At 37.0% G+C, this 22,344-nt stretch overlaps 1 long non-coding RNA gene across 1 annotated transcript in view; it reads left to right on the top strand.

Moving 5' to 3' along the window:
* LOC135967433 (uncharacterized) overlaps positions 1-22,344 on the top strand; it is a 58,012-nt gene that overhangs the window by 12,145 nt on the left and 23,523 nt on the right. Inside the window, exon 2 of the long non-coding RNA XR_010581562.1 lies at positions 3,105-3,148. This is a non-coding gene — a long non-coding RNA (uncharacterized lncRNA). The remainder of the gene's footprint in view (positions 1-3,104; positions 3,149-22,344) is intronic.

Below are 22,344 nucleotides of genomic sequence, written 5' to 3'. Positions count from 1 at the left end.
AGCTGCCATAGATAGTGATTCCTCTGATGGATCTGGGCAAAGTAAGTTGAAAACCTTCTGGAAAGAGCTTAGCATTCCACATGGCATTAAAAACATCCATGATTCATAGGAGGAGGTCAAAATATCAACATTAACAGGTATTTGGAAGAAGTTTATTCCAACCCTCATTGATGACTTTGAAGGGTTCAAAAGTTCAGTGAAGGAAGTTATTGAAGATATGGTAGAAATAGCAAGAGATCTAGAATTAGAAGTGAAGCCTGAAAATGTGACTAAATTGCTGCAATCTCATGATAAACTTGAACAGATGAGGAGTTGCTTCTTTTGAATGAGTAAAGAAAGTGGTTTCTTGAGATGGAAACTACTCCTGGAAAAGATGATGTGAACATTATTGAAATGTCAACAAAAGATTTAGAATATTACATAAATTTGGTTATTAAAGCCTTGTCAGGATTTGAGAAGATTGTCTCCAATTTTGAAAGAAGTTCCATTGTGAGTAAAGTGCTATCAAATATCATTGCATGCTATAGAGAAATCCTTCCTGAAGGGAACAATTGATGCAGCAAACTTCATTGTTCTCTTAAGAAATTGCCACAGTTATCCTAACCTTCAACAACCACCCTGATTAGTCAGCAGCCATCAGCATAGAGTCAAAACTTTCCACCAGCAAAACGATTATGACTCACTGAAGGCTCAGCTGATCATTAGCATTTTTAGCAATAAAATATTTTTTAATCAAGGTTACATTGTATTTTAGACATAGTGCTATGGAACATTTAATAGACTACAGTATAGTATAAATATTACTTTTATATGCACTGGGAAGCAAAAAACGTTGTTACTCGCTTTATTGCAATATTCATTTTATTGTGGCGTTTTGGAATAGAAACAACAACAGAACCAAGGTATACCTGTATTTATAGTTTTGTGTATAGAGTCCTTGCACATATTTAGCAAGATTTATTTCTGAGTATTTAAATAATTACTGCCTCAACAAATGAAGAAAAATTCCAAATTTGTTTAATAGTGAAAATTGTAAGCTAGTTCTGAGGATTCCCAAGGTGTGAATCCTACTCCCTCTGAGGGCAGTCTGCCTCATAATATGCCAGCATAATTTATTGCTGGCATATAAACAGATTCCAGTCTCCTCCAGTCAAAAGATAGAAAAAGCAGAAGACCAGGCCCAGTAGCCCAGTATTTAATTATAAGAGTAGCAGAGCTCGAAAGTAGGTTAAAATCTTAAAGCAGCCAGGTCTGCTATGCTGAGGTTAAAGATATGATTATAAAGAAAAGTACTCTGGAATGTGAAATGCGGACATTTGGAATAAAGCACTTGAAAATATTGAAGTTCCAGAATCCCTTAACTATCTGGATGCACAGAAGTGGCATACTCCTTCTTGTGAGAGACTAGTGCTCCATTGTTGCTTGAAGTCAATGGAAAGTCCTCTGCCTTGTAAGATAAAATACCTGTTCTCATGATTTGTCCCTACCTGCCCTCCTGGTCACCAGATCTATAACCATTTCACAACAAAACTGAGCTAAGAAAATGTTGGCTTTCTAAGGGAAAAGGGGCAGGGCTTATACCCTACATGGAGCTGCAGGATCTAGCTTAAATTCACTGTCATGAACTATGACATGTACAATTAAACTGGATACTGAGGGTGCTGGACCAAGAGAATGGAATATAATGCACATTACATCAAAGACTGCAGAAGAGAGTGCTAATACTTTGCTAGAATAGCCTATAGGAAACTTGGAGAAAGAGACAGTCCATATTAAGTGACTTATAAACTCTGAAATTGCTATAGTAGATGGGGAAGAAGGAAAGAAACAGACCAAAAAGTTGGGTTTGCAAGACTGGACAATATTATGTAAGTCCAGAACATCCACAAACTGACAAAAAAAAAAATGGATACTTTGTATTAGAGAAATGAGAAATTTAATAATAGTGAGGAATAGTAGTTATTGAAAAGCTTGGTGGTAGCTCTCCTCTACAGGTCAAAGATCATAGCAGGTAATATCATTTCAGAATTAGGTTCATTAAGAGCAAGGGTATGATAGAATAGTTATAGAAGTCAGATGGCAGATCTTAATTCTAGAAACAAGATTTATGAAATTAATGTAAGTGGCAAAGTTAGAGTGGCAGACAAAGAGACATGTCTCCACACAGATATGAAGATGGTTAATTAAAAAATTGTGTTAATAGTGACAAAATGACCGGACAGGCAATGTGAGTATCAATCCACAGCAACTAAGAAAAATCAAGGATGGATTATTTGGAGGTCAAAGGAAGCCACCACAATAAAAGTCATAATCAACCTTGAATAAATTGTGGCTGAAGTATGAAATAGAGACTGAGGTCTTGTTTTTCATATTAATTTCCCCTGCCTAACTTTCCATTCTCATTTTTTCCCATTTTTTCTTTCCAGCACAATGAATTGAAAATACTGTTATTCCTCCATTAAATTATGATGCCACCATTACAAAAAAATCCATTGGCCATATATGTATAGATCTATTATCTAGATGTTCTATTCTGTTCCATTTATTTATATGACTATTCTTACAATTATATTGCACTGTCCTGATTTTTGTACTTCAAGTCTTGCAATGTTATTATTTTAAATTTTTTGACTATTAAAAATTAGTTTAAAAAAATAAATTTTAGCATCATAAACAATTTTGACAAAGAAATATTTTATCAGGATTGCATTGACTCTATAACTCAATTGTCAAAATTGACATTCTGACAATACTTAGTCTGCCAATCCACAAAAAATGGGACACATTTTACAAATTTCTCTGAAAAATGTCTTGTCATTTTCAGTGCTCAAGTCTTAAACTTTTAAAACTAAGTTTATTCTTAGGAACTTACTATTTGGGAGCTTTTGTAAATAATATTTTTAATTTAATTTGGCAATTTAAGTTTTTAGTATAGAGAAATATAATGGATTTTGTGTACTGCTCTTGGTTCTTGTGCCTTTTAAAAATTTCCTTACTAATTTTATTATTTATTTTGGAAAGTTCTTAAGATATTCTACAAAGACCATCATGTCTTCTGTGGATAGAGACAATACTGACTTCTATTATTTTTATTATTTTCCCAGGCTTATTGCATTAATTGGAGAATCCAGAACATTATCAAATAAAGGTAAGGAGACTGAACAGCTTTGACTTGTTCTTCAGTCTCAGAAGGAAAGCAGTAAGTCTGATATTAGCTGTGAATATTTTGTAGATGTCCTTTATCAGGTTGAAAAAGTTCTCTCTATTACTGATTTGTTGAAATTTTTATCATGAATGAGTGTTTAATTTTATCAAATGCTTTTTCTATATATATAGAGATGATTTTATGTTTTTTCTTTCATAGTTTTTTAACATGGTGAATTATATTGATTAGTTTTAAAATGCATTTTTTATTATTTTAAAGTTCTAAACCACATTTATTGATATAACATCTTAAATTTATTTTATTATAAAATTTAACATTTCATTTAAATGCAAGCTTGTATTTCTGGCCCTTTATTGGCCATTATGCATTAGCCTTTTTAATATTGCTGGATTCAATAGTGCCATATTTTCAAATATTTTATAACTTTTTTTCATAAAAGATATTAATCTGCAATTATCTTTTCTCATAATATCTTTGTTAGATTTTCATATCAGAATAATGCTGACCTCATGGAATAATTTGGAAAGCCATCCCTCCTTTTCTTTTTTCCTTTTTTTCTTAAATAAACGGCATCTCACTCTGTCACCTAGGCTGCAGTGCAGTGGCACAATCATGGCTCACTGCTGCCTGGACCTCCTGGGCTCAAGCAGTCCTCCCCCTCCAGCCTCCCAGGTAACTGGGATTACAGGCATGTGCCACCATACCCAGCTAATTATTTTATACACACACACACACATTCACACACACATATATATACATACTAGATCCTGTCTCCCTAGGAAACTGCATAGTAGAGACAGGGTATCACTATGTTTCCTAGACTGGTCTGAAACTCCTGGGCTCAAATGATCCTCCTGCCGTGGCCTCCCAAAGTGCTGGGAATACACACTTAAGCCACCGCACACCTTAAGCGCCTTTTCTACTTTCTGAAAGTGTTTGTATGACTTTATTTCTTCAGTGTTTGAGAGATTCACCAGTGAAGCCATCTGGACCTAAAGTTCTCTTCATAGGAACAGTTTTGATTACTATTTTAATTACTTAATAGATTTAGAAAAATTCATAATTTTTTTTTTTGTGTGTGTGTGTTAGCCTCGGTAGTTTGTGTCACCAAATAATTTATCCATTTCCTCTAAGCTGTCAAATTTATTTGCATCACGTTGTTCACAATATCTTATTATCCTTTTAATTATCTATAAAATATTCAGTGATATCACATCTCTCATTCCTGACATTCATCCATTGCCTTCTTTCTCTTTTCTTCCATTAATCTCACCAGGAGTTTAGCAAGTTTATTAGTCTTTTACAGATTCAGCTTCTGATTTTATTAGTTATCTCTATTTTATTTTTCTCATTAATTAATATTTGTTCTCATCTTTAATATTTATATTTATCTACATACCTTGGATTTAATTTGCTTTTAAAAAAATTTCTATGATGAAAGCTTAAATAATTGATTTTAAATTGTTCTTCTTTGCCAATATCATTTACTGATACAAATTTTCCTCAAAGCACCACTTTAATGTCATTCTACTCATTTTTATAAGTTGTTTTTATTTTATTTTGGTTTGAAATATTTTTTCTCATTTTTCTTATGACTTCTTTGATGCACAGATTACTTAATGTGTCTGAAACTTGCAAATATTTGAGAAATGTGTTAGGCTGAGTAGCCCCCAAAGATATCTGCATAATAATCCCTGGAAACTGTGAATGTTACCTTACATGACAAAAAAAGACTTTGCCAAGTATAAAGTTAAGGGTCTTAGATGGGAAAGTTATCCTAGATTACTTGGGTATACCTTAACTGTAGTCTCAAGAGTTCTATAAGATGAAAACAAAGGGAGATTTGAATACAGAAAAGAAGACAATGAAACAACAGAAGTAGATTTTGGGGTGATGTGGCCACAAGCTAAGGGATGCTAGCAGCCACCAGATGCTAGAAGAGACAACAAACAATTTCTCTGTCAGGAGCCTCCAGAAGAAACCAGCATTACCAACACCTTGATTGTATACCCGTAAGACTCATTTTGTATTTCTGACCTCCAGAACTGTATGAAAAATTTTTTCTGTTTTTAAAGCAAGTCTATAATTCTTTTACAGTGGTAATAGGAAACTAATAGTGGACACATACCTTTCAGTTATTAATTTCTAATTTGCATGGTTTTAGCCAAATTATATACTCTGTAAGATTTCAGTCTTTTGAAATATATTCAAATATATTTTATGGGTAAAAATATGATTTATTTTGGTGAATATGTAAGTCAGATAAGTCAGTGTCAATGCATGGGGCAGAATTCACACCAGTAATTGGGTATCTCCTTTTAATATTTTTCTTTTTGTTTTTATAAAACATTATTGTATATCTGGGCTCAGGTTTCTTTGCTCTTACTGTGCTTAGGTTTAGCTAAACTTCTTGGGTCTCTAAATCAATGTTTTTTTTTTAAATAATATTTGGAAAATTTTTACCCATTATACCTTCAATATTGTCTATGCTTCATTTTTATTCTCTTTTTCTTATGGTTCCAGTTGCATGTATAGTAGACCATTTGCTGTGCTTCCACAGGTCCCTGAGCCTTTAATGACTTTTCTTCAATATTTTTCACTCTCTATTCTTCACTTTGAACAATGTCTATTGATGTTTTGGAGTTCACTAATCTTTACTTCAGCCAACAGCACTATTTATTCCTGCAGGGATTTTTAAATTTCATTATTTAACCCATCTGTAATTTATTTTGCTTTCATGACTAAAGAAACAATCTTTTAAATATTTTATTATTCTAGATGGCTGGTTATCTCAAGGCAATTTATTGAATTAGACAATAGTTTTCAAATAGAGCTCCACAAAAATATAGATGACACTCCTTTTCTCTAGAGTCTATGCATTGCTTCCATGATTTCAAATGTATGTTTCTGATCATGTCATTTCCCCAAAATTAACATTATTGTAAACAAAACCCATTTGCACAATTTGGTCATTAAATGCTCTTTATCTGGGAGAGTAAATAGTAATTGCAGTCCCCAAGGTAAAGTCTTAAAAAATAAAAGAAAAATAGTATAAAAATTAGCTGTGGGTGATGGCGCATGCCTGTTTTCCCAGCTACTTGGGTAACTGAGGCATGAAAATCACTTGAACCCAGGAAGTGGAGGTTGCAGTGAGCCATGATTGCACCTCTGCACTCCAGTCAGGGCAACAGAGTGAGATTCCATAAAAAAAAAAAAAAGAGAGAGAGAGAGAGATTCAAGACCTATTTCTAGCGATGAATTCACACAAATTAGTAAACAACTAGAGGTAGATAGTGAGTATGTTAGGCAGTTTTTGTGTTACTATAAAGGAATATCTGAGACTGAGTAATTTATAAATAAAAGATGTTTAATTGGTTCATAGTTCTGCAAGCTACACAAGCATGGCACCAACATCTTGGCGTCTGGTGAGACCTCGGAAGCTTACAATCATGGTGGAAGGCAAAGGGAAGCAGCATATGTATTAGTCGGTTTTCATCCTGCTGATAAAGACATATCAGAGCCTAGGTAATTTACCAAAGAAAGAGGTTTATTGGGCTTACAGTTCCACATGGCTGGGAAGACCTCAAAATCACGGTGGAAGGCAAAAGGCACATCTCACATGGCAGCAGACAAGAGAAGAACTTGTGCAGGGAAACTCCTCTTTTTAAAACTATCAGATCTCATGAGACTTATTCACTATCACAAGAGCAGCATGGGAAAGACCTGCCTCAATGATTCAATTACCTCCCACCAGGTCCCTCTCACAACATGTTGGCATTCAAGATGAGATTTGGGTGGGGAGACAGTCAAAGCATATCATTCTGCCGCTAGCCCCTTCCAAATCTCACGTCCTCACATTTCAAAACCAATAATGCCTTCTTAACAGTCCTCCAAAGTCTTATCTTATTTGAGAATTAACTCAAAAGTCCACAGTCCAAAGTACAAAGTCTCATCCAAGACAAGGCAAGTACCTTCACCCTATGAGCCTGTAAAATCAAAAGCAAGTTAGTTACTTCCTAGATAGAATGGGGGTACACGCATTAGATAAATACAGCCATTCCAAATGGGAGAAACTGGCCAAAACGAAGGGGCTACAGGCCCTATGCAAGTCCAGAATCCATCAGGGCAGTCAAATCTTAAAGCTCCAAATTGATCCCCTTTGACTCTGTGTCTCACATCCAGGTCAAGCTGATGCAAGAGGTAGGTTTCCATGGTCTTGGGCAGCTCCGTCTCTATGGCTTTGCAGATATAGCCTCCCTCCTGGCTGCTTTCACAGGCTGGCACTGAGTGTCTGTGGCTTTTCTAGGTGCATGGTACAAGCTGTCAGGTGGATCTACCATTCTGGGGTCTGAAGGATGGTGGCCCTCTTCTCACAGCTCCACTAGATGGTACCTTAGTAGGGACTCTGTGTGGGGGCTCCTACCCCACATTTCCCTTCTGCACTGCCCTACCAGATGTTCTCCATGAGGCACCCACCCATGAGCAAACTTCTGCCTGGGTATCCAGGCATTTCCACACATCTTCTGAAATCTAGGCAGAGGTTCCCAAACCTCAATTCCTGACTTCTGTGCACCTGCAGGCTTGATACCACATGGAAGCTGCTAAGGCTTGAGGCCTACATCCTCTGAAGCAACAGCCCAAGCTGTACCTTGGCTTCTTTTCTTCATGGCTGGAGCATCTGGGATGCAGGGCACCAAGTCCCTAGGCTGTATACAGGGGAGGAACCCTGAGCCTGGCCCACAAAACCATTTTTTCCTCCTACACCTCTGGGCCTGTGATGGAAGGGGTTGCCATGAAGACCTCTGACATGCCCTGGAGACATTTTCCCCATTGTCCTGGGTATCAACATTAGGCTCCTTATTACTTATGCAAATTTCTGTAGCTGGCTTAAATTTCTCCTCAGAAAATGGGACTTTTTTTCTATCACATTGTCAGGCTGCAAATTTTCCAAACTTTTATGCTCTGGTTCCCTTATGAAATTGAGTGCCTTTAACAGCACCCAAGTCACCTCTTGAATGTTATGCTGCTTAGAAATTTCTTCCACCAGATGCCCTAAATCATCTCTCTCAAGTTCAAAGTTCCACAAATCTCTAGGGCAGGAGCAAAATGCTGCCAGTCTCTTTGCTAATAACAAGAGTTACCTCTACTCCAATTTCCAACAAATTCCTCCTCTCCATCTGAGACCACCTCGGCCTAGACCTTATTGTTGATATCACTATCAGCATTTTTGTCAAAGTGATTCAACAAGTCTTCAGGAAGTTCCAAATGTTCCCACATTTTCCTGTCTTCTTCTGAGCCCTCTAAACTGTTCCAACCCTGCATATTATCCAGTTCCAAAGTTGCTTCCATATTTTTGGGTATATTTTCAGCAATGCCCCATTCTACTGGTGCCAATTTACTGTATTAGTCCATTTTCACACTAATGGTAAAGACATATGCAAGACTGGGCAATTTACAAAGCAAAGTTTTACTGAATTTACAGTTTCCCATGGCTGAGGAGGCCTCACAATCATGGCAGAAGATAAAAGGCAAGTCTCACATGGTGGCAGACAAAATAACTTGTACAAGGGAAACTCCTTTTTTTAAAACTATCAGATCTCATGAGACTTGTTCACTATCATGAGAACAGCACAGAAAACACCTGCGCCCATGATTCAATTACCTCCTACCAGGTTCCTCCCACAACACATGGGAATTCAAGATGAGATCTGGGTGGGAACACAGCCAAACCGTTTCAGCATACCATACAGCAAGAGGGGGAGTAAGGAGGGAGGTGCCACACTCTTTTAAACAACCAGATCTCATGTGAACTCTGAGCAAGAACTTGTCGTTATTACAAGGACAGCACCAAAGCATTCATGAGTGATCCACCCTCATGACCCAAACACCTCTCACCAGGCCCCACCTCCAACACTGAGGATTACATTTCAACATGAGATTTGGAGGGGACAAACATCCAAACCATATCAGTGAGAGAAAATAAAACATCATGATTCTTAGGTTTCTACTTTGGGCAATTGGATATCTTTTGAAAAGGAAAGTAGAAAGTAGAAAGCTCGCTTCTAGCACTCATCTGTTTGGTGACATTTTGTGATCTCTAAGTCTCACTCACTATGGACCCTGAATATTTTATAATTATAGCACATGGCAAAAGGCTCAGATTCTGGTGTTAGGCTGGGTGAAAATTCTGATTCTAACATTTTTAGTTGTTTGACAAAGATGTTTAATTTCTTTGTGCCTCGGTTTTTTTTTTTTTTTAATTTTTATTTTTAACCTGTGAAATAGTGATAATAATTATACCCAACCTATTAGGTTACTGTGAGGAATAAAAGACTTCTTACATGGAAAATAATTGAAGCAGTATTTGGCCCACAATAAATACTTAGGCAGTGTCAACCATTAGCACCTATATTTCTTTTTAAAGAAAGACAATTTGTTTGCCAGTCCTAACCTTATAAAATCTAACCCAGCCAGAATGGTGCCAGTCACCTTGTTTGATAAGAGGATTAAAACAGATAGGCTGAAAATATAATTCACTATATTTTGATTTTGTTAAATTTAGTTAACAATTTTATTTTTGATATATAAATACCTACACCATTGGGAATTTTAAATGTCACTTTCAAGCATTAATTCTTCATAACTGAATGTACTGATTATCAAGTAGGAAAAGATAACATAGCAGTAGGGATGCCCCGTTTCCAATCTCAGGGTACACAACTCCAAAGGATCCCAAGATGAGCCATGCTATGCATAGGCTGTGCAGCTAAACAAGGAGGTTAGTGGATGGATTCATAAAAAGAGGAAGACACAGCATTGTATTATACATGGCAGCTTCCATCCAAATAATGTCAGCATAAACAGAACTCCTTGTTTCTCATGCTTAGCATGAACTATATGAATAATAAGCTAAGTAGCTCCTGTTTTCTTTGAAAACTGTCACTTCACTGGAATTAAAACCGTTGTTATTTTAAGTTAAATAAAACCAATTTGAACATGTTTTTCCTGCATCAAAAGCTTGAATTATTCTATGTTTAGATTCTCCATGATATTTTCTTAGCATAACTTTTAGAATGTGAATTTATAAATGAATATTGAGATTTAAAACCATGAAATTGAAAATATTAACAAATCATTGCAAGCAAGAAGTGTCAACTACTAATAATCACAAGAAAGCTATAAAGAAATATGGGATTATTGTTGTTTTTCATCTTCTTTCTAAATTGCCTCATAAACAATATGTAAATGTTCTAAAACTCCTTTAAAAATGTTTTGTGAGGAGAATATACGCCAATGCAGAGCATATAACTAGAATTTATCTCTTGAAAGTATGAATTTTGTATAGCTCAGGGACCATCCTGTCACAGTTTGCACCAATTTTGTTCCCTTAGACAGGCTTATTTCTGTCTAAATTTGCTGGAAGGCATGTCAGCACAATGAAAAATAAATAATAAAAAAGAATTAGATGAAGACAAAAGCAGTTATTTCTAGTCCCCACTGCCTTCCCAGGAGAATATACCCCAATAATTGGAGGGTCCATTGTTTTGTGAAAGTATAATGGGTGAAATGATGCAAGGTTTGAGAAGTCAGTGTGAGGCAATATATAGGTCATTTATATACGTTATAGGTGTACATAAAGAAGAAAGAGAACTAGAATATGAAATGAGACCCAGTAGGAATGTAGAGACACAAGACTTTGGGCAGAGCAGAAATACCTCTTGGGGAGAATTTATAGTAATTAAATTAAACTAAATTATTTAATAAAGTAATTATTGCTGTGTGATGTAAAATGTAAACTATCTTCTTCATTTCTCACCGAAAGCTTCTGTAAAATATTCAGCACTCACATATGCTCAGTGGATTGGATTTGCAAAAAAGCACTTGTCTTTTCTGAAAATGAGTGTTAAAGAAAAGTCAAACAAAAACCGAGGCTGTCAGAAAGGACCATCACACAGAAAGGTTACACCAACAAAAGATAGACCAAAGGGCTCTAAAATTATGGGAGGAAAATTAAACAGAGCTTCTCCCATTGCCGTGTATCAGAAAATGTTAATATTTTCTAGAATGGCCTTTTCTTCCACATGAGATTTAAAAAAAAATTAAAAAATAAAAATACCTGGATATTAGGCCTGGCACGGTGGCTCATGCCTGTAATCGCAGCACTTTGGGAGGCAGAGGCGGGTGGTTTACGAGGTCAGGCATTCGAGACCACTCTGGCCAACATAGTGAAACCCCGTCTCTACTAAAAATACAAAAAAAATAGCAGGGCATGGTGCCAGGCACCTGTAATCCCAGCTGTTCGGGAGGCTGAGGTAGAAGAATCGCTCGAACCTGTAAGGCGGAAGTTGCTGTGAGCCGAGATGGCGCCACTGCCCTCCAGCCCGGGAGACAGTGAGAGACTCCATCTTAAAATCAATAAATACAAATAAAAATAAAATAAACCGAATATTAGTAATTGCTTAAGCAGAGAATATACTTGCATGAAATAGGATACTTTAGTTGTAATTCAATAGATGCTTGGAATTATCATTGAACACATAGGAAAGAGAAACCAATGTGTGAAGGAATACACAGCTGTGCATTTCAATGATTGGCTGTTTTCCTATGTTCTGTTGGCAGCTGAAAGACAGGGGTATGCAGGAGCTCTAGGAAGAGTGTTAAGATGGCAATTTCTTCTTCGGTCACAAACCAAAGTAGTTTATTTATTTGTTTGCTTGGCCTAGTTTCACCGGGTACAGAGGAAGGTCAACATGTTAAAGCAATGTATTCAAACATTTAAAAGATTTGAAATAGCCTGGGCGCTGGGGAGTCATTCTAATGGCTGCTTTAAATACCATTTGGGAAGGTCAAAAGGAGAGCCTGCAGACGGGCCGCGTTGGAGAGATAACCTCCGCCAGGCAGGCTGCAGGGCTACAAATCCCAGGGAGGCTTCATGGCGGGGGTCGGCTGCAATCTGCTGCCAGCCGGATCCTGTGCAGCCCACAGGGGAACATACCCGGAGAAGGACGAGCAGAACATGGCAGCCTAACAGATGGCACTGAAACCTGACGCCTCTGGTGAGAGAAAAATCTGCCAAAACCAGGTGTTTCACAGGTTTTCTACGTTGTTTTCTTTTTCTTTTCTTTTTTATTTTATTTTCGGAATTTTTCTGTATGGGTCTATTCCAAAGGTTTCCATAGGAGCACAGCTATCTAGGAGTTATCTAAGGAAACAAGAATTTTTTTTTTAAGCATAGAGATTTTGGAAGCAGCTTTTGGGGACCACCCATACGTGCCACATACTGAGAGAGCCCTTTTATCAGGTCATTTCCAGGCACAACATGAGCATAAGTGGAAGTTTCAACTGTTCTTATCAGTTCTCCTGGGAAAAGTGGCTAAACTAAACAGATTGCCTCGTTCGTGAAAACTGTGTCAGCAGCCTCAGAATACTCAGATTATTCCTATTAATAATCTTGCATGTATGTTCAGCAAGCCTTCTTTGTCTGTTAAACGAAGTTGGGGGTGGGGGGATCTTCTAATGGGAAAGGACCCAGAAATGCATGCTTCTGTTCGTGGTGCAACACTAAAAGATGATAGGGAAGCAAAAGGCAATTAACGAAGACCGCTTTGTGCACTGACAGTTGGGCGCACAGGATGATTCTGCATCTATTATAAATCAACTCTGCCTTGACTCATGGGAAAAGAAAATATGGGTCTCATAATTCAAAACCCAGAACGCTCAGGTGCTGGAGAGGATGTGGAGAAATAGGAACACTTTTACACTGTTGGTGGGATTGTAAACTAATTCAACCATTATGGAAAACAGTATGGCGATTCCTCAAGGATCTAGAACTAGAGGTACCATATGACCCAGCCATCCCATTACTGGGTATAGACCCAAAGGATTATAAATCATGCTGCTATAAAGACACATGCACACGTATGTTTATTGTGGCACTATTCACAATAGCAAAGACTTGGAATCAACCCAAATGTCCATCAGTGACAGACTGGATTAAGAAAATGCGGCACATATACACCATGGAATACTATGCAGCCATAAAAAGGGATGAGTTTGTGTCCTTTGTAGGGACATGGATGCAGCTGGAAACCATCATTCTTCTAGCAAACTATCGCAAGAACAGAAAACCAAACACCGCATGTTCTCACTCATAGGTGGGAACTGAACAATGAGATCACTTGGACTCGGGAAGGGGAACATCACACACCGAGGCCTATCATGGGGAGGGGGGAGGGGAGAGGGATTGCACTGGGAGTTATACCTGATGTAAATGACGAGTTGATGGGTGCTGACGAGTTGATGGGTGCAGCACAGCAACGTGGCACAAGTATACATGTGTAAGAAACCTGCACGTTATGCACATGTACCCTAGAACTTAAAGTATAATAATAATAAAAAATAAAATAAAAATAAAAATAAAAATAAAAACCCAGAACGTCTACGGAGAGTCACATTTCATTTGGAGGAAGAGGTCACTCTTCCTCAACATTTTACACTCCCACATCTTAAAGAAAGCTATCCTTCCAGCCTCCTATCCATTCCATGCTTCTGACTGAGTGATTTGATTCAGAGACTTTTATGCTCAGTCACCTCTCTCCTTAAGTAGATATGAGCATGAAAGACCTAAAATGCAGACTGGGAACCAAATGAGGCAAGTAGGAAAGTTTCTTAGGATTTGAACTGTTTGCTAGCAAGTCCTGCATTTGGAGAGTTTTTGAGACACTGATATATAAAATAATAAAGAGTTCATTTATTCATATGCCAACTAATTAGGTTCTCAATGCTATTTTAGTGTCAGAATACAAATGATCCTCGACTTTCCATCAGGTTTTCCAATAAAGTTTTCCTAAGTGGAGACTATGGTGAGTAAAAATTTTTACATTTTACACACCCAGCTTGCCAAACATTATAGCACATCATAGTTTAGCACAGCCGACAGTAAATAGCCTCAGAATATTTCCATCAGCCTACATTGGGGCAAAACCACCTGGCAACACAGTACACTGTAGAGTATCAGTTTTCTACTCACTTGAATGCGTGGATGACTGGGAGCCATAGCTAACTGCACAGCTCTGCATTGACAGAGAGTATCTTGCTGCATGTTACAAGCCCAGGAAAAGATCAAAATTCAAAATTCCAAGGATGATTTCAAATGAATGGATGTTGATTTTGCACCATTGTAAGGAAAAAAAATTGTTGTCAAGCGATCTATGATTTCTTGGTCATTCACCCACTATAGGAATGTATGGCAAGATGAAGTTTTAGCATTCCATGGTCTCAGCATCACAGAAAATACATCTTTATTGAGAATAACATGACTTAAACTATGCACATCTGGCAATTAATAAGCATATGGTCATTGTTACCTTTCATTCCCTTCATTTTGAGAGGCAGTATGCTATTATACAGTGAGTTTTAACATATTCCAGGTGGACAGCAATCTGAGCTCTGTGGAGGTGCCTCAGGCTGATGCAGAGGAAAGTAAGGGAATGAGCAAGTACAACTCTATGCCACTGTTTTCCACATATCCCTGAGCTCTGACTCTGTTTCTATGTTATGGCTTGGTATGAGATTGCATGGGGGAAAAAAAGGCCGGAAAGAGGTAGGGAGAGGGAGGAGTGTTTAAGGTCATTAGAATAGGAGAAAAAACATTGGCTTCAATTAAGAAATCTAAATTTTCATTCTGACTTTGCTACTTTCTCATTTTGTGAAATGGGCACATTATTTAACTTTTTGAGCATCAGTGTTCTCAATCTTGAAACAAGAATGGTCATACCTACCCTTTGGTTAAAGAGAAGCTTTAATAAAATAACATATGTAAAGGACTTAGAAAATCACCTCGCAGTACATTGTCTGTTTCTTTTTTATAAATATATTTAGACAATTTATCCCTACATTTATTTCAGAGCCCTTTTCCAGTTACTGTGCTGAGGATTTCAGAATTTAATAAAATAGGATTTTCAAATAGAGTCCTATGATCCACTAGTGAGTTGAAAGGAGTCGACAAATAAAGGGAAAATTAGAGGCCCAAGGTAGGAGTTGAAGTTGGATTTTAAATTTTAATATATTCCCACAGAAGTCAGGTGAGCTATATGAGGCACTAAGTCTTATAGACAGCAAATATCACCAATATGCCTTTGTCCTCCAAAGAAAAATACAAAACAGAGTTTTGAAATATTGTGCTTTGCCTTAGCAATAGAAGAATTGTTATGTTGATAACTAATGATTTACCTATCTCCTCCTTTTCCAAAAAGGACTTGTAGAAGCTCATTTCCATGCTAAAATTAGAGGAGTCTTGGGAAAGAGTGGAGAAAATTTGATACACTTTTTAAAACAAGGAGTTCCTACAGAACCCATGAATATTTAGATAGTTCTAGAAAACTGTACTATCATCTTGCCCAGGGGATCAATAGCAAGATAGGAGTTTGGCTACAGAGTTAAAATATGGGCAGCTCTAACAAGGAATGGAAAATTGTCATAGTTATTATATGAAGATACATGATACACAGGCACACACATATTTTGGTATAGGCTAAGCTAACAACAAAACCTTTCAACATTCTGTGGCTCTAGCAAAATATAACTCATTCTCTCTCTGGAAATAAGTGGATGGGTTCATAGACTCCTTCCATCTTGTTACTCTTAGTCCCCAAGGGATTTTCACAGCTGGCTCAGGAATTTTCTGCATTTTAGACAATGAAAAGGGAAAGAACATAAGTTGAAAGTAAAAATTTTCCTTTAAGCAAGTGATATGGAATTTACACACATGACTTCTGCTCACTTTCTTTCTTCAAGAATGTAGTGACAAGGGCACAACTGGCTGCAAAGGAAGCTGACAGGTGTGTCCAAAACAATTCTATTGCTCTCTGGAAGAAAGTGAGAATGGATTTTGGTAGACAACAAGCAACCCTCCCTATCCTGAGAGCATATCTATCTACCATGATTCGAACTTCATTCTATAGTCAATCTAAACATCTAGATTTTCCATTCTTTTTTTACATTTTTAAAAATTATTATTATACTTTAAATTACAGGGCACATGTGCGCAGCATGCAGGTTTGTTACATAGGTGTACATGTGTCATTTTGGTTTGGTGCACCCATCACCTCATCATTTACATTAGGTATTTCTCCCAATGCTATCCCTCCCCCTGCCTCCGGCCCCTCAACAGGCCCCAGGGTGTGATGTTCCCCTCCCTGCATCCATGTGTTCTCAGTGTTCAACTCCCTCTTATGAGTGAGAACATGCGGTGCTTGGTTTTCTGTCCTTGTGATTCTTTGCTGAGAATGATGGATTCTAGCTTCATCCATGTCCCTGGAAAGGACACGAACTTATCCTTTTTTTGGCTACACAGTATTCCATGGTGTATATGTGCCACATTTTCTTTATCCAGTCTATTATTGATGGACATTTGGGTTGGTTCCAAGTCTTTGCTATTGTGAATAGTGCCGCAATAAACATACATGTGCAAGAGTCTTTATAGCAGAATTATTTATAATCCTTTGGGTATCTACCCAGTAATGGATTGCTAGGTCAAATGATATTTCTAGTTCTAGATCCTTGAGGAATCGCCACACTGTCTTTCACAATGGTTGAACCAATTTACACTCCCACCAAGAGTGTACAAACATTGCTACTTCTCCACATCCTCTCCAGCGTCTGTTGTCTCCTGACATTTTAATGATCATCATTCTAAATGGCATGAGATGGTATCTTACTGTGGTTTTGATTTGTATTTCTCCGATGACCAGTGATGATGAGCATTTTTTCATATGTTTGTTGGCTGAATAAATGTCTATGCACAGACACTTCTCAATAGATTTTTCATTCTTATTCATAATGCTAAGAGCTTACATAATGAATGTGATGTTATTGTTTCCATTTAGTTTTTATGTATTGAGACAACTCAAAACACTTTGAAAGCAGGCTGACAAGAAGTCCACAAAATTTGGGGTTAGTAAATATAAGTGGCGTATACTCTTTTGGCCTCTACTTTTATGTTTATATTTCAAAATCCCATATATAATTTATGTATTTATCGTTATGAATGTATTGCTAATATGGATAAGAATTTTATAATTTCTGTCCTTAAAGACATTAAGAATTGATACTGACATTTAAGAATTGACATTAAGGATTAATGTCATCCTTAATGATATTAAGGATTTCTATCATAAACTAAAAGATTTTTTTTTTTTTTTTTTTTTTTTTGAGACGGAGTCTAGCTCTGTTGCCCAGGCTGGAGTGCAGTGGCCGGATCTCAGCTCACTGCAAGCCCCGCCTCCCGGGTTCACGCCATTCTCCTGCCTCAGCCTCCCGAGTAGCTGGGAGTACAGGCGCCCGCCACCTCGCCCGGCTAATTTTTTTTGTATTTTAGTAGAGACGGGGTTTCACCGTGTTAGCCAGGATGGTCTCGATCTCCTGAACTCGTGATCCGCCCGTCTCGGCCTCCCAAAGTGCTGGGATTACAGGCTTGAGCCACCGCGCCCGGACTAAAAGATTTTTTACATGGTCATTACTAGGGAATAAGACACAGTGCATCTCTAATTGTTTATGGCATTCATTGCCATTATGGGATTGGCACGTTTAGACCTTTGTTCAATACAATTATATTGCGTTATTGAAGAGATATTTATGCATTAAAATATGGCACTAGATATTTCCTTAAAGTGCTTTACTCTTAGTATTTTAAACTCTCATACTTCTCCTAGCACTCAGATACCCCAACCCGCGCTTCCACTTAACACCTATGTTCCCACCTACCCCCTCATTTCACACACATACACACTTTTCAGTAGCTCATTCTGCTGAGATGTGTTTAACCATCCTGAGTTAGCCAATAAGATACCCAAATCTTTAGATTCTGTCTCTATTAATTACATAAACTGGGTCTACGGTAATATGTTTTGTGATCATGTAACAGATGCAAAAACTCTTTTCTGCCTATTTTTCACTTAAATTTGAACTTTAAGTTTTCTACCTTCTCTCTTTGTGAGTCAACTACAAGTTCAAATAAGTCTCAAAAGACAGTACCATAAATTGATACAATACCCAATGAAACAATGGACATTTAAAGTATCCTTTATAATACTACCAATTCATAGAAAGTCAGCTAATATACTTCATATAAACATAAATCACCATAATGATCTTCCTAGGCTAATTTGTGCGCGTGCGCGCACACACACACACACACACACACACACGTGCACTCAGCCCTTTACTTTCAGTGGGACTCCAGTGTTTTTCAAAGAGCTCTAAAATTACAGCATTTAAAATTACAAAAATCACAATTAGGAGGACATTGTTCTCTTCCAACCTGCTTAGACACTGAATTGTCACAGTGAAAGCTAATTTTAGGCTTCATTTTCAGTCCCAAGGAAATTAACAGTAGCTGTACCATAACCTTTGTTCTTGCAAATCTGTTTCCCCAAGCCAAGTAATGGGTTGATTCCACTATTCATATCCTATCATTCATAATTTCCAAGGGGTTATTAGTCCTCTGAGCACTAAAAGAAATGCCACAGTTTGAATATTGCAGCAGGGTGTGCAAATTTAGCCTTGACCTACATACAAGTTTTGTAAGAAATAATGAGAAAACTATTTTATTGGCCCACACACGCACAAAAATAACCAACAACAAAAACAAAGCTTTTATGAGCTGTTAGATTCTAGAGAACTTTTGAAACACAATTATACAAGGTGAACAGAAGAATAAACTGAGAAGAACAAAAATGCAAAAAGTAAATAATTTATCTAGCTACAGAGACTTAAAAATGTAAGGAATTAGAAGAAAATCTTTCAAAGCAGAGATCCTGTAAAACCTTATCCATATGCTTTTTTTGTCAAAATTGGATTTGTTATGTCACACCTCCATAATTCAGACCTGCAGTGCTTGGAAAATAGCTTGTTCAGACTTACTCTATCATGATTTTCTTAGCACTATTTTTCAATAAATGTTTCCTAACTTGGGAAAACATTATGGGTTGTTATGAAGCTGTTTTTATCTGGGTCAGTGAGTAGGTCAGTGAAGCAGAAAATATCCTCCAGAATGGAGTGAGGATTCACTTAACTCCAGATGGTCAATATAACTAGCATTTTTATATTCAGCAGTGCCATATTTCTTTAAATGAAGTGCTTTACAGGTGCCTCAATTATTTAACATATCATGGTTTAAAGAATGTTATATTTTGGAGGTGGGAGACAATGAATTGGAAAGAACATTGTTTCAGTATAGGAGCACTGTGTCCAAATAAAACTGTATAATGAACCAGACTCTACTTCTTTGGTAGAAAACAATGTCTGTAAGTTTTCCAGAATTTCCTCCCATATCAACTTAAATCACTAAAAGATTCAAGGATCATTGATAAGAATATATAGGTTTTTTTCCAAAAATTATATTTCAAGTGATTACTTTTATTTTTCCAAAATTTAAAATGATTTTATTTGTGTCAATTTGTCTGACTCACCCTGTCTTCTGTGTAATGAAGACATTGGAAACTGTTTTCCAAAAGCCTAGTTTCTTTGTGAGGGTAGCACACATGATACCCTTTGATAAAATAATAAAATCTAGCAGAATAAATGTTATTGTCCTTGTCCCTTCTTAGAATGTACTTTTTAAAAACAATTATCAAAACAATTATCAGGGTGAACTGTTATTAGTAATTATAGTCACTTCCCCACAAAAATTAACATTGATCCTGGGCAAATAGCCAAGATATAAATACTGCCAAGTCCAGAATGATCTGTTTTTGGTTCCTTTTCATAGGACTCAATTCCTGGCTATAATAGTTATATGAATAATGAAGAAATCCTGATCTTATGCAGTGATGATTACTGAAACATAAATTCAAACATCAATACTGAAACATCCTGGGTTTCATTCTAGATCCTGGGTTTCATTCTAATGGCTTCAAATGGCATACTCTTTCAAGGAGGTCACGTCTTCTTGCTAGAATTCCAGCTTGGTTTATAGAAAACTTGCTAGTTTGTGTAAAGGTTCAAAATTCAAAATCCAAAAAATAGCCTACACATTTTCTGGGGTTTACTCCTAAGTTCTACAGGTTCTGTTAGGAAAATCTCTCTGCTAACATATTGTTAACAAGATAAATTATTTGCAGAAACTGATCCTTTAATTATTAGAGCATGTAATTTTTGGCTATGGCATATTTTTGATGCATTTGAAATATTAAAGTTTATAATTCTATATATACATGATGTCATTTCATTTACTATGTCTTTTAATAGGTCTTTGCATCAGAAAATTTTGTCACAATAATGCTGCATTTAAAAATACATCACAACTCAATGATTTAAAACAACAATCATTTTATTTTTCCTTACTTGTTTGTTGATTCACTCAATAGGTCTTCAAGCTACGGGTCTGTCTAGTTGTGCTCCATGTGCCTCTCAACTCCCTTGGCACAAAGGGGCAGCTAGGTCATATTCTTTACATGCCAGTGGAAGGATTTCAAGAAGGATTTCAAGAAGAATAACCACACTGGCACACTCTCACCCCCAGTCACATTCTGTTGGCCAAAGTGGACCACTAGCCAAGCCCAACATTAAAGGATGGAAAAAATGCATTCTGTCATTAAAATCACATGGCAGATAAAGCGTCAAGCATTTTTTTATTTTTTATTTTCCGAGACAGAGTCTCGCTCTGTTGCCTAAACTGGAGTGCAGTGGCATGATCCTGGCTCACTGCAACCTCTGCCTTCCAGGTTCAAGCAGTTCTCCTGCCTCAGCCTCCCTATCAGCTGGGATTACAGGCATGCACCACCACACTTGGCTAATTTTTTTGAATTTTTAGTAGAGACAGGGTTTCACCATGTTGGCCAGGCTGGTCTTGAATCCTGAACTCAGTTGATCCACCCGCTCGGCCTCCCAAAGTGCCGGGATTACAGGCATGAGCCACCGTGCCTGGTCTTCATCAAGCATTTTGAACAAAGATATTGTCTTCCAGTCTTCATGCTTGGTAATATAAGATCTTCCATACTGCCTTAAAAGTACCAAGTGTTGAATTAAATAAAACAGATCTGTAATACAACCAGTTGAACAGCATATGCCTATCAGCTTTTGTCATTTGTAGAAATAAATTTCTGGACAATGACTGATTAAGCTAATCAAAAAAAAATGCCCCTTTAATAACTTTTAAATGTTGGGTAAAGAATGGATGTGATGAGAATTTAAAATGGTTTAAGGTAAGACCCCAAAGGTAGATGCATAAACTACTTCTGTTCAGTCAATGCTGATTACAAGATAGAAAGAAATATCTTGCTATGCAAATCGTAAGATTCAGGCTAGACTCTCCTTATTCTTCAGTTACTGTTGCAGACATCCAGCCTCTATGCAACAGCCATGTTGGTTATTAAAATATTAAAACATTTGCCTAACAGTTGGTTAAGAGCCACTCTCCTGATCCCACACACTGAGCACTGAGCACAATAAATGCAGGACACCAAATTCCCTCCCCTGGCACCCTTCCCCACAATCTCTTCATAATACAGCAACCGAAGATGTCATACCTAGCGTTCCAGGAGTCAACAGGACTGTATCAGTCCACAGACAGCATTTATTCTAATCACATAGTGCCCTATGGTCAATGCTCATGCTATGCAGGAAACTGAAAATGTTTAGTATCACTCATCAATTTGATCAAGAGCAGACCCTTTAAGTTTTTGATGTATTCCAAGTAGAGGCTGGATTCTATTGCTCATGATGGATACTAAAAAGCAGGTTACTTCTTGCTGCTGTCCAGCTTACTTTCTCTAACAATTCAACCCTTGGGAGCCAAAGGGAAAAAGAAAGTAACACTTTCAATATTTGGAGTAATAGTCAAAATAATCATACCATTTGCCCTTCAGTGTCTTCTAATAATATTTTTTTCCTTTTTTGCCTAAAATGTTTTCATTGTAGAAAATTAACCTATTACTAATTTTTAAAATTTAACTAGTGTTTCAAATATCAGTAATAGCCAAAATCTGTGTTATTTCAAGTTGACTTAATTTTAAAGTCCAATACCTATAGCCTTCTACCTGAAGAATAAAATTATAGAGAAATGTATATAAAGACTTAAACCAGGAAAAAGAACATCCAGAAATGACCAGAGTGTGACCATAGCATTTGCAATACATCATACTAACTAAAATTATGGAATATAAAATTTCATTATTTTC

This window comes from Macaca fascicularis, chromosome 15 (genome assembly GCF_037993035.2).
Source record: "Macaca fascicularis isolate 582-1 chromosome 15, T2T-MFA8v1.1".
Lineage (NCBI taxonomy): Eukaryota > Metazoa > Chordata > Mammalia > Primates > Cercopithecidae > Macaca > Macaca fascicularis.
The sequence above is the reverse complement of the archived record's forward strand: the minus strand, read 5'-3'. Positions and strand labels throughout refer to the sequence as shown.